Genomic DNA, 9,081 nt, shown 5'->3' with positions numbered 1-9,081 from the left:
TATCTGCATTTTTACTTGTTTCTTTTAAGCAATTCAAGATTGTCTTATTTAACACATTTCGATTGAGTTCAATTGGATTGAATTCGATTATTTTACTTATATGTTGTTTTAAAGTTCTTCAAAGAACAATAACAGTTTTCTGGAAATAACAAAGCACAAATATGCTCTTAAGATTTACTGGTTGATCTTGCAAGTAACTATTTTTAAACCAGCGGTTGTTTACCAAAAATCAGTGTAAACACATCCCCAACCTGTACATCCTCCATCGAACCCGCTCTGTCCAACAACTCCGTCGTCGGTCCCCCTTCACTTTTCCCACTTCCTCACTTTTTTCTCCCCCCACCCGCTCCTGTTCTACCACCCTTCACAGCCCCCACACTCACTGTTTTTTATCCCTCAACCACCGACTTGTTCCCACCATTCACTATATTTTCTCCCTTACCATTGACTGTCTTCCCACCACCCCTAGCATTCTCCCGTCCCTTCCTCATCTCAATGGCACCACCTCTTCCCTCAGACACCTTTTCAACCTCCTTTGCAGCCTCCTTGTCAAACCTAGCAACCTTCGCTATGATTTTGAAATTACCAAAACAGACAAGATTCACCGCTTTCAACAGCTTACATACATCACAAACATTATAATACCTCACAAAACCATAGAGTTCCCCATTAACATTACGCCTACTAGGAACCATCACCTCTTCCATCATACCACATATCTCAAAACATTTCGGTAAATAAATATTCGATAAATGTGGCGGAAAATTGGTAAAATAGAAAGTGACAAACCGTCAGAATTGAGGGCCATCCACAATCTCCTTGTTGGTATTAGCAGTCGCACATGCATCAGGCTTCACACTGCCATCAGCTCGCCGACTCAGTACCTTCTTCCCCCACGCAAAACCTTCTCCTCGACAGAGCAGCTCCCCACCACACCTCCTTTCCTCAAACCGATACCAATCCTCCTCTGACTCCTCATCATACCGATCAGAAAACCTATCCTGGTAGTAATCCGCTTCGCTTCCGTAGAATTCGTCTCGTGAATCCCTAAACCTAGACTGTCGCTTGCCAGCTTCTTCCCAATCTCCGTACCGCTTGTCCTCAAGTTGCCAATCCTGACCTCGATCACCCTGTCGCAATGCTTTCCTCCTCCTTGGTCTCACATTAAGCCAATCGTCCCCATCTCCCCCTTTTGGTGGCACCCAGCTTGAACCCTTCCCACCTCCCCCCCCCCCCCCCCCCCCCCCCCCCCCCCGGACCTCTAAGCCTGCTCACGGTGGTACCGCAAACGGCCTTCTCTCTCTCTCAGCCTCTCTATCGCTCACTCTCATTTTTAGGAAAAACTCCTCTTAATATTTGTTGTTGACTAGTTGAATTGTTAGATAAAATTAATCTTGTTTTTGGCATGAAGTGTAACATACTCTGGCACAGAAGATAAAATAATGAAGCCTGATTGAAGGATAATATTTTTTTAAGGAAATTTATTTTTATTTGGGTTGCCAAAATCACTGTCGGAATTCGGCCTCAAATATTATAATCAACTACGTGTCTCACTTGTCTAAGTTGAAATAGGCCATAATACAGTAGTTAGAACAGATTTGGTCCATTAGGTAGAAGTTAAATTTCATGTAATGTCATAGAGTCTAAAGTTTTAGGACGTTGATTATCGTTCGATCAAGATATGATGATCTGTATTTAAAGTTGATATTTTAATTTGTAAAATTAAAATATCACGACTCTCTTAAAATGCTAATATATTGAGACTCTCATGTACTTTGTAGTTACAAGTATTTATATTCTTTGTAGTTATACCTTGTCCGGTTGTTGGCACCATTTGTATATTATATATGAGACTCTATTGTACTTTTATTAATTTAATTATAGTGGATCTCTTTCCTTGGTCCCGCCGATCTGGGTGTTTTTTATCCTTACTTTGAGGGGTTTACAATGTTAAAATATTGTTGTAAATTGTGTGTTTCACTGCTAGGAAAAATGGTTTAACATATGTCAAGGTCAACACCATATACCTCGATGTTAACTCTCAATGTCGACATTTTTCATATGTAGCCGACACTAATATTTGCGTTGGTCGAGCTCAAAACATGTGGCATCGGCTGCAATCACTAATAATAAAAGAGAAATGTTAACGAGTATTTCGGAGTACTCTTTAAGAACCTTTAAAGTAAGTTTTTATAAAAATTTATGTTATCAATGCATTGAAATTTGTAATATTTAACTTTTTGAAAGAATATTTTCCAATTTTGGAATCCTTAAAGAGTGCACCAGGGACACTCGTTAAGAAGACCATTATAAAATGTCTTCTTTTAGTGTCGTCGAATGACCCACCCTAAATAAACAATTGTATCATAATACAATTAAGAGTAAAGATCTATTTTGCACTTTCGCAATTTTTTGACCGTCCAATTCAGTCTATGACAAAAATAAAACTCAAATTATATACTGATATTTTTAATACTCGGGACACATTAATTTTTTTTTTTTTTTTAAAAAGGAAGTTAATTCTTCGATTGTAATTAATCAGAGACTAATTTGTCACATTATTAAAATTTATCTTAAAAGCTATTCATAAATCTAAATTTATCTTCATCATCAAATCTTTAAAATTTGAAGGCTCAAATATGTCATTGGTCCATGCGCTTTCATCAGATTTTGGCATTGGTCCATTCACTTTTGTTTTGTTTGGCATTGGTCCCTGCTCTTTGTAAAAAAATTAGTTTTGGTCCTTCTGTTAAGTTCAAGTTCAAAAAAAAACCAAAACAAACAGTTTGCCACATGTACATGTCTGTTGAAACAAAAATCTTTTTGATGAATGTTTTAATGATAACAAACCTTATGGAATAAACACTAAGTTTTATGAATGGTGATCTACTGATGTTTGCACTTAAGTCTTTTCACAGAAGTTGACAAGAAAGAAGTCTCTTACAAGTGCATATATATATATATATATATATATATATATATATATATATATATATATAGGGATTTGCTAGAACACACCCACTAGTTTTTATGTGGGAGTGTTTTAGCAAGCTACACCTTAAGGTGTATTTAACTACTTTTTAGTTATATCTTTGCTAAAACACACCTTAATAAAAACTAGTGGGTGTATCCTAGCAAACCCCATATATATATATATATATATATATATATATATATATATATATTCATTGGAAGAATATCTAAACAGTAGTATCACAAGCTCAAAGAAGATATAAAAAGAATATTGTTTGAATCAAATGAGTGTTGATTGAAGATTCAACAAGAAGATGAATTTTATGATCAATTGACACATCCTCGTCACCACATAATTTTCAACAAAGCCTTAAAGAATTAAGGAATAAATGATTTATATTTGCAAATAATTGATCTTCAAATAGTTTATAAAAGAGTTTAAGAAAAAGGCATAAAAGTTTCATTCAATAGAATGATTGATTTAATCTTTGTGACTACATGCATGCCTAAACTAAAACATCTCAAAGATACTCAATGCACAAGAAAAACTGTGTACAATCACCGAGATGAATTATGAGAAGAATTGCATCGTCAAAATAATTCAAGGTTAATTGACCAAGAAGATATTGTCTTCTCATATAGAAAAGAACATTATCAACTTTGATGAAAGAATGTTATCATGATGAAGATGATTATTAAGGTCAAAATTATTCTCAGTACTTCATCAAAATGATTAGAATCAACTTTGAAGAAAACCAATCCATGAATAAATTATTCATCAAGTCGTTCATTAATGATATTGATTGGAGAATTATCAAAGAAGAAAATTCATGATCATATGCATGAAGATTCTATCATAAAACACTTAGGGTGGTCCAAGAATCTTCCATCACTTTTCAAGATATGATTTGGGAGAATATAAATCAATCAAAGGAATTTTAACCTCGAGAAAGGTTTCTAATGTTCCTACGAAGATTATTTTGGTCATACAAAGTGAAGAGAACATCCTCGTTTGATGTAGGGGTGTGCAAAGTTAAAAACCAAACCAAAACCAAATCAAATATTGGTTTTGGTTTGGTTCTTCAAACCACTTCTCTAAAAACCGGTTTTTAAGTGCAACCAGTTCGGATATGGATCATAACCGGTTCGGAACCGGTTTGAAACCGGTTTGTCGTAAAAATCAGTTTTTTTTAACTAAACCAGTTTATCATAATTTAATTGGTTAAAATCTGCATCCATCCAACTCTACTCAACACCACATTAAAAAGACGATCCAATAAAGAAACATAGTTAATTGAGTTTAGGGTTTTGGTTTCATATAATTATGTGAGGCTCAGTTTTGGTAGAAAATGAAATCGAACGCTGAAAAACAAACACTGTCATGGATGGCTGCAATTGGATTCAAAATCTTAAATCGGGAAAAGGACAAAATTGTCAATTTCACCAAATTGCCATGCCACCGACAACCATTCTTCGATGGCGATCGATCTATCCATCCAGATCCACACTCCAAAACGATCGACATAGCCTATTAGCCTCAGAGAGAGAGAGAGAGAGAGAGAGAGAGAGAGAGAGAATGAAAGAAAGGAACTGGAGAAGAACGAGATCTTCATTAGATTGAAAGAGAAAGAGAGAGTAGTAGTAGCAAAAGGAGTGTATGGATGGATGCAGAAACCGTAATCAATGTCTCTGTGCTCTCTCATATTTAATTTAATGAAAATGGCCAAATCTGAAAATACGGGTTTAAACTCGGATCCGAATTTTAATTTGGTTGGATATCCAACCCGTTTAAAATGGGTTGGGTTGTAACCATTTGCAAAAAATCCATATATTTTAAAGTGGATTGGATATGGTTATGGGTTTGGACCTCAAACTGGTTATTATGCACACCCCTAGTTTGATGTTTTAAAGATAACAAACATATTATAATTATCTTGTTAACTACTAACGTGTTTTGTGAGAATGTTTCAGTGAGAATGTTCTTGAGAACATTCTGACCTCGCAAAGTTAACAAAAACATCTTCATCAAAACAACGAACAAAGCAAAAGATAAATATGGACTTTTGAGCAATGTCAAAGATCTTCATAATTAAGATCAAGAATAAATTTTATTCCCTTTGTCTCACCAAAAGAAGATATAAAGAAACATTTGACAATATGACACAAATAAAAGGAATCTAATGCGTCACAACAAGGCCTTGCATTCAAAGAAGAATCCACAATTAAATGGTTAAAGAAATTCGTTCCTTAAAAGAAAGAAGAAAAAGAAGAAATTTAGTTTACACAAGAAGAACGTTCTGGTGAAACTACAAAGGGATAAGAATGACATCATCATGTCTTATCAAATATGCCACCACATAACAGCTGGTATACACCACATGTTTTGCTTCAAAATTGCATTTAAAGAAGAATTGAAAAAGCACGTGCCTTAAAGAAAGAAGAAAAAATTGTTTAACAAAGAAATAATGTTCTTGAGAACATTTTGGTGAAACTACAAATGTATAAGGATGATATCATTATGTCACATCCATTTAAAGCAAGAACACGGCTGTATTACAACCTCACGTGGGCTGTCTCAAAAGGCTTGGAAAGAAGAGAATATTCTTCAGAACATTCTTCACATGGAATAACACATTTTTTGCAACCTTGCGCATCAAGCAACAAAAGCAAGTGCACATGGATTGTTTTGGAACGTACAAGCACAGTTGTATGTTTATGTACATTTTAAGTGAGCTTCAAGACATCAGCCTCTATAAATACAAGCATACCTCAATGGTATTTGGCAAGAGCTTACAATACAAAAGAATTCAATCTCTCTCAAAAGAATTCAATCTCTTTCTCATGAATATTTTTCAAAATATTCAAAAGCTCTTCAAACAACAACAACAAAGCAAACTTCATAATCTTTCACTAAATTTATTTAAATCTCTTTTATTTGAGATATCTTTTTGAGATTGTATTTGAAATATCTCTTTTGGTTGAGATATTATTTAAAATATCTTTTTTGAGATATTATCTTGAAATATCTCTTTTGAGATATGATTTGAAATCTCTTTTGTTTGAGATACCATTTAAAATCTCTTTTGAGATTCCATTTTCTACCAACACCCACTACCATACAAAAGTGTAACTAGGTCTCAGTCTATTGGGCTTAATAGTTTGAGATAGGGTTGTTTCAACCTTTCTTGAGTGATCAAGAAGCCTGCTGAGGATAATAATACAGACTGTAATCGAACTGATCTGGTGTGATCAACAACTTATAGTGTTATTAAGAAGTTTCAGATAGCAGGATACTATAGTGGATAATCTCACACGAAGTGTGGGGACCGAAAGTAACCGGTTTTGGTGAACCAGGATAAAACTCTTTTGTTCTCTCTCTTCTCTCATCTCTTAACTTTTGTTTAACACAACACACACAATATCACTCATAACTAATGATATTAATTTTCCTGAGTGCTCTGGTCCCTTAACTAAAATTAATAATTAACCTACTACTTAATAATTATCCAAAACTTTATGGTCCTACTCATTTATTAACCTTTTTATTCTTAATTATATCCAGAGTTTTCTGGTCCTTTATCGCTTTATTTATTTCAGTTATATATCTAGAGTTTTCTGGTCCTTTACTGCTTTATTTATTTCAGTCATATATTCCAGAACTCTCTGGTCCTTTTATTTAATTTATTTTAAGGGTATTATCCAAAGTTCTCTGGTCCTAATATTTACTACTTAATTACACAAATATTTTATTATCACTTACCAAGAACTTTCTTGAGTATATAAACTTATTTAAAATTTTAGGAATAATTTTTAAAGGGTCACCATTCAAAATCCCCCTTTCTTGCGACGTTTATTGCTACTTCAATATCAATCCACGCCACGTGGCACACTAAAAGACAAAATTTTCAGAATTATAATAGTCCAAATTTTGGTGATTTAAACTTTAAAGGTGATTCACCATTATTGAACAATCCATATTGGTGATTTAAACTTAATTTTTTTTATAATTTTTTTAGGGGAGCTTTTTTAGAATTATTTCCAATAAAAATAATGAACAAGACAAGAATAAACATAATAATATTATTGGAAGATATTGAAAAATTGAAAATAAAAAAATAAAGAGTTCAGTAACCAATACCATAGTGCAGGGATCAATATCCAAATGTGCTTAAATGCAGGGACTAATACCAAAACTTTGGAATATTTTAATTCTGTAAATTTTGTCTTGTAGTGTGCCACATGGCGTGGAATGATTGGTTCACGTGGCACACCGTTAGTTTTTTTTTTAACTTGGACTTAACAGAAGGGCCAAAGTCAATTTTTTTTTACAAAGTGCAAGGACCAATGCCAAACAAAAAAAGTGCAGGGATGTTTCCCTTGGTTTTTGGTAAACAAACGCTAGTTTCCAAAATGGTTAACTTGCGAGATCAACCAGTAAATCTCAAGGCATATTGTGTTTATGTTTTCCAGAAAGTATGAATGTTCTTGATGTAAAATATGAATGTAACTTTCGGAATCAAACACGCGTCAAATCCGTTGAAGTAAATTGCTAGAAAGAATAAGTAAATTGTAAGGAATTTAAAGGATAAATTTAAATTGCATAAATGAATGTAAATTGGTACACAGATTCATACGTTTGTAACTTGTTTACTCGTTTCTCCTTAAGTGCGGATAGTTTGAGTGTGTAAGTTTTGTGTGTATTTGAATTGTGACCCGTTTTTCCTATGAAAAACACTTATTTATACTAAGTAACTGCATATACAGAAACTGTCAAACATAACCGCTAATAACTACTCTATACATCTTTTGAATTTCAAATGACAAATCTTAGACAGTAACTGCTGCTTGGCTTGTCGATCTGGCACCGACTTATATTCGATATCTTGCTTGCTTGTCAAAGCTTCTCCATCGAACGGAAGAATCTCTCTAAGTCAATAAACTCGATCCAGCTTGTGAGTCGAACTCATTTAGATTTCTTCAAAACCTAAGTCAAACTTAATTGACTGCATTTATTGTAGTCTGTCGATAATACAGGCTAACAAATTGCCCCCAAAAATGTCTTTTTCGTTTGTATCTTCAGATAGAAGAAGAAAAAGACATTTTTGAACTTCGTTGAACATATCCTTCCAATCAGCATCCAAAGGCAGTTGAAAAACCTTTTATGATGTCATCAAATCTCACTTAGTGGGACACATTCCAATTTTTGGGAACTACCACTTTATTCATTTTTTAATAACTGTCAATTTAAGATATTGATACTAAGGCTATAAAAATGTGCAAACCTCTTCTTCTTCCCACTTCCTCGAAAAAGTAACTGCACCCTTGGTTAGTGACCACGTGGCCCTCAATAATAGGCAGAACTAGGTAGTTAAGCACCGTTACTTCTAACTTTTATAAGGCTATATAAACCCATTTTCTTTCTTCTTCGTTTCATCTCCAATCCTCCTACCATGTTTCTCAAAAACTACAACTTTCCAAAATCATTTTCTCTCATGTTTTTTTAACAATTGAAAGAATCAAAAACGACGAACTCATATTCATCGTGAAGAAGGTAGCCGGGTATGGCACTCAACACCTTTTAAGTTTCCTGCGAACCTCAAAAGATCATACGAGAATCTGCAAGCTTCCCAATGTTCTTAGGGCTTTGCCCCCAGATTACATAGATTCATTTAATGACGATAGAGTATCCTTCCATCAATTAAACTTCCTTAATATGATGGTTGAAAGCAGGCATGCAGATTACTGCATGTTACGCGCACTTAGTCTCATGTATGACATCGAATATGATGTAGTAGAGACTAGACGTGTCTTGAATATTGCATCTACTGCTAAAGTTGAGGCTGCAGATTATTTCTTAATGCTACTAGATGCCTCTGCTGTTGGAGGTGAGAAAGTCGAAAGAGAAATCTCTACCTTTACTAGATTTTTCAAGGCACAGACATTGGGAGAGCTTCGACAAAACATGGTTGGTTGGAGAATCCCTTTTTGGGTTCGCACTCGATCTTTCTGGTGGAGTAGGCCAATACCTGATGGCTTAGTCCTCAGAACTCTTTTCCAATCCAAAAACACTTGCAAAGGGGATGGGAGATTACTTGGCTTTTATTGGCA

This window comes from Medicago sativa, chromosome 7 (assembly GCF_051527215.1).
Source record: "Medicago sativa cultivar Bolivia chromosome 7, Bolivia_mono, whole genome shotgun sequence".
Lineage (NCBI taxonomy): Eukaryota > Viridiplantae > Streptophyta > Magnoliopsida > Fabales > Fabaceae > Medicago > Medicago sativa.
This window is presented reverse-complemented; position numbering follows the sequence as displayed.